Source organism: Thamnophis elegans, chromosome 3, assembly GCF_009769535.1.
Source record: "Thamnophis elegans isolate rThaEle1 chromosome 3, rThaEle1.pri, whole genome shotgun sequence".
Taxonomy (NCBI): domain Eukaryota; kingdom Metazoa; phylum Chordata; class Lepidosauria; order Squamata; family Colubridae; genus Thamnophis; species Thamnophis elegans.
In genome coordinates, this window is record NC_045543.1 from 124,987,233 (window position 1) to 124,992,743 (window position 5,511).

Here is a 5,511-nt window from a genome sequence, read left to right on the forward strand (position 1 = left end):
CATAGGAAAGTACTGTGACTAAATGAAAGAAAAATCTTACATTTCTACCTTTTTTCTCATGCTGTTCATCAGCATTTGAATTAGTCGTTGGTTTCCTGACAGGAATTGTCAAGAACATATTCCCAATTTTTTGTGCTTCTTTCATTGATACACATATTTTTATTTTTTTATGTTAATTGTTAGCTTAAATTATATGGACTGTGCGTGTTTGTATTTGTGTTTTGTATTTATTAGTTTGTCAAACATGTACAAAATAGCAGGTATAAATATAAACCTGGACAGGAATGAAAGAAATGAATACAAATAGATGGGGACAGTAGGCATGCTGGTGCGCTTATGCACGCCCCCTTTACGGACCTCTTAGGAATGGGGTGAAGTCCACGGTAGATAGTTGAAGGTTGAAGCTGTGGGGGTTCGAGGATGTAACAACGGAGTCAGGTCGAGCATTCCAGGCGTTGACTCTGTTGCTGAAGTCGTATTTTCTGCAATTGAGTTTGGAGCAGTTTACCTTGAGTTTGTTTGCCCATGTATTATTGGGGTTGAAGCTGAAGAAGTCATTGACAGGTAAGATGTTGTAGGAGACAATGTGACACTGTGCTTAGATCATACTGCAGGTGGCGCAGTTCCAGATTGTCTAAGCCCAAATATATATTATTTGTATATTTTTAATATATATTAATATTATACATATAAGAACTGTCTTTACTAACTGTGGGAACTGCCATATACTTCCTACAGAACACAGGTGTCAAACCTGCAGCACAATTTTGCCGTCATGTGACATTTTACGAAGTTTTTCCATTTACGGGGTGGGTGTGGGCTGTGCGTGATGCATCTGGGCCGTCGGCCACCTGTTTGACATCCCTGTTATAGAACAAGGGTGAGCTGACTCAGAAATTCTGGGGGTTGAAGTCCATAGGTCATAAAGGGGCCATAATGGCCCACTCCTGCTATAAGAACATCTTCCTCCTCCAGTTAACATAACTCTCACATTACAGCAGCAAAGCTCTTTGGGGAAGTGCCTTCAATGGAAGATGCTGAGACTTGGAGAAATAATAAAAGGATAGAATTTGTGAGTTGGGGGTCACTGTTCTTCCACTTCTAATTAAAGCTTGAACCATTACCTTCTGTTTGAGCAGAAAAAAACAGGGAAACTCTTCTTTTTCAAAATCATGCTAAATCTATTTCATTTTGTTATTAGAAATAGCAGAATGTCACAGGTGGCAATGAAAACAAATGGCAGAAGGCTAACAGGTGATAGTGAGAGCTCCTCTGTTTATACTTTGCTTCTCCTCAGAGGACAATATGGGTTCAAATTCATTCAACTACAACAATTGACAAAGGGGGGGAGTAGAATCCCAAAGAGAGGAAAGAGATGGTAAGGGAACATGAGACTACCATGAATGAATGGTAGAACCAAGCCAACTACATCCATAAGTTTGGATAAACTTACACAGAAGCATATTTTGGGGGCCTTTTGTATAATTTCTGAAAAATAATGGAAGATGGGCAATAGTGCCAAGGGATTGAGGACAAATGTCCTATCTTTAAACAGAGAAAAAAAACTAAGTAACTATAGATCAGTCAGTTTCAGTGAACATCTTAAAGTATGGATGTCAAACTCACGCCATCACATTGCCGTCATGTGACGTATTGTGATGTTTTCCCCTTATGAAAGAAATGTCCTTCTGCGTTCAGGTCCAAGTGGGGAAGAAGACACTGGAGACATGGAGGCTGCTTGGAAAGATGGTTTATTGTTGGACAGGGCCACATGGCTTGAGCCCTGAACAGAAAAGGTGATTACATGCTTCAATGTTGGTGGAGAAGAAGAGAGAAGGGCTGAGGAAGGGGCTTGCTAGGCTTTTTATACCCTGTTTAGTCCCACCTCTCTGTTTCTTGTTCCTGTGTAAGAAATGTATTCTGATTGGTTGTCAGACTCCCATGGTGCCATGTAGGGGGCTACTCTCTAGGCTGTTTTGAATCCAGGTGTGGATGAGGTCTCAGATGCCATGTGGAGAGTTCCAATATCCCTTCCCCCTGCAGCTGCAGTGAAGTCTTTATTATGTAAAGTGGGCTAGCCTGGCCTTCTCAATGGCTCATTAACTGGGGATGGGCAGGAAGCTACAGGCAACTATTTTGTCTTTTAAAACATGTCTCTTTCTTTTCATATCCAGAGAAATATTCTCCTTTTTCAATATTTACTAGGATATTTCATTTTTCTGGGTGAGGCCTGGATGATAACTTCCCACACCCCTTTCACGGAGCTGGGGTGGGTATGGCCTGCGCATGATGCATCTGGCGAGTGGCCCACCAGTTTGACACCCCTGTTAAAGGATAGGAAAAAGATTCTAGCCATTTCTTACAGTGCAAGGAAGGTGACCTTGATATGGCTTTTGGATTTCATCCAAAATTGTAGGTTGTTCAGTGCATCTCTGTCTGATGGTATCTTTCTTAAGATGTTCATATAGGAAGATTTCCAAGATATGCTATAAGCACTTCATTAGGATTACAGCGACTTTATAGTATATAGGTCTATTTTTCAGAGTCTCTGCTTCAGATCCATATAAAGAAGAGTAAGATGGCTTGGTTTCAAAAGATTTGTATCTTGGCTTTTACTGAAAACCTTGGTTTCCTCTGCAGGGAGTGGTTTACAATCTAAAGACAGCACTGATGTAGACCAGGGGTGTCAAACTGGCAGCCCATGGGTTGGATGCATCACCTGGTGGCCAGGCCCACTCCAGCTCTGCAAATGGGAAAAATGTCACAAAACATCACATGAGTTTGACACCCATAGATGTAGACAATGAGCAGCTTATGGGATACGGAAATCTACACCACCTTGTTGTGATTGATGGACATGCGGGCTTCGGTTTAACAAATGAAGCAAATTCAATGTTTGAAGTCTGTCTGATGTTGTCCAATATGTAGAGAAGACTTCTGAAGAAGAGCTGGGATTACTTGTCTCTGGGGAAATGTGGATTGGATTTAAGTTTATATTCGTTATCCACATAGTTTTGTATAATATATCTGGCAGTGAAGGAATTTGACTCCCTGACTTCAGCCTGACTGAAAAGTGTTTTCTGGTCTTGCTTACTGAAATTCTTATGGGATGTGCTGTAAATAAGATTCATTTTGCCAGAGGATACTGTTTGCTTGCAAAAATAGATTATTGGATTGATTTGCACATGTTGTTGTTTAAAAAAACCAAACGTTCCTCAGGTCATATATTGATCAAAGGAAGACATGATTGCTTTAGGATTCTTTTAGCTAGTTGAAGAAGTTAGAAGATTCTTCCATTGGTTTTGTCAAGTTAATATGTAAAGCTGCATGTCAGCAGAATGCATTGTTTTTCTCTGTCTCTTGTTAATTGACCATTGTTTCCTAAGTTTGACTACAAAGGATCTTCTAATAGCTGCTTGGGTTAATTGAAAGGTTACCTTGAGGCATCTTTACCTGACCACCAACATACTCTAATCCAGTTTAATTCTTTGTTTTTCAAAGAGTTAGATGTGCTAGGTTGTTCTGAAGCAAAATCAAAGAATGTCATTTCACGTAAAGGTTGCTTTTACAGATCATGAAATATTATGCAGCAATAAATGTGAGACTCTAAGGTGACTTTGGGGTTTTGTGTTTTTAATAATCCATGGAGGGCAGGGAGGGGAGTCAAATGATGAAAGCAATATTATGCTACAAGCCTTAGCATTTTTGTGAGTGTGTCACACATGTCTTAAAGTGATAGAGCATAAGATGTGACAGTGCAACTCTGCTTTTGTCATGTTAATAAAAGACAGAAGATTCTGGTCCAGAATAGGAATCACCTTCCAGAAAACCACCATTAAGAAACAACTGGATTAGCATAATGCAGTATGCTGAGGTAAAGTTTTATTAAGTTAGCCAAAACACGACTTCTGTGATTTACTTTTTGATGATATTTGCGTCCTCATTTCTGCATGAAGGCTGTGGATAAATTAACCAAGTTAATTTGTTCTGCCTAATATCTGTCTGACTAATGGATAACTGTTAGTCATAAAGAAGGCACCACTTTGGCTGTCAGTCAGATATACAGAGGACACTGATATTCTCAGAGAATGTGACTCTTTGTAAAGAGTCCTATCATTATCTACAACTCCAGCCCCTTGGAATCTTAATTGCAGGGGTCTTAATCCCAAATCCAGTATTGGTTGCAGCCTTCCCAAACAACCCTCCAGATTCATTGGAATGTAATTCCTATCTTTATCCCACTTCTCATTTGCAGTTTTTCCCAATTATAAAATTCTCTGGCAATTGTTTCATTCCAGGATACTGATCTTATTTCATCCCCAGGCCATGATTTTAAAGTTTTGTGCCACTACTTCATATCCACCAAAACATTATTTTACCTGCTTAAAACACAGAGGCCTGGTGTTTTCCCCACTGTCATAGAGGGGTTTAGGTGACCAGACTAGATCAGAAGAGCTGCACAGATATTTGAAGTTGTACTTAGTCTTTTTTTTTTTTTTTTTTTTTTCTTTTTGCTTTTGTAAGGCAGCAAACTTTTATTATAAACAATTACAAGGATTGTTTCCCAATACAGTTACATCATAGAGCCCTGTGACAGCAATTCAATCATACATATGGTTCTTTATGTATGTCTGTAAAAGTAGTCCTTGACTCATGATCACAATTGAGCCCAAAATTTTCATTACTAATCAATTGTTAAGTGAGTCAGGCCTCATTTTATGACCTTTTTGCCATGATTGTTAAGTGAATCGTGCAGCTGTTAAAAGAACCTGGCTCCTCCATTGACTTGTCAGAAGCTCCCTAAGAAGATTGCAAATGACAATCTCGTGACCCCAGTACACTGTAACCATTGTAAATAGATCCCAGTTGCCAAGCACCAGAACTTTGGTCACATGACTGTAGAGATACTACAGTGGACATAAGTGTGAAAACTGGGTTGTAAATAACTTTTTTTGTTTCAATGCTCAACTTTTTTATTTTTCTTTAAAAAAAACAAACACAAATATGTCATCATTTGTCAATCATTAAGACATTGAAGTACAATTTTTTTTTTTTTGTTGTGTGTATCCCTCCCTCCCTCCACCCCCCCACCCCCCCCTCCTCCTTCCCCCCCCCCCCCCCGACTTCCCAGAACCCGTACACGGTATGGATTTTTAACTAACACAGTCTAAAATCTATTGAGAAAAAAGAAATAAAGAAATTAATGACATTCTAGATTGACCTTAGCTTCTTCTTACTGAACTGACTTTTAACAGTTTAAATCATTTCTGATCTTAAGCATAGGCTAACTGGAATTTCTTAGTCCCGTATTTATTTTGTATATAGTCAATCCATTTTTTCCAGTCTCGTTTATATCTCTCATTTGAATGATCTTTGAGATATGCCGATATTTTAGCCATTTCAGCTAAGTTTGTTACTTTCAATGTCCATTCTTGGATTGTAGGCAAGTCTTCCTTCTTCCAATATTGCGCCACCAACAGTCTTGCTGCAGTTATCAGGTGCAGAGTCAAA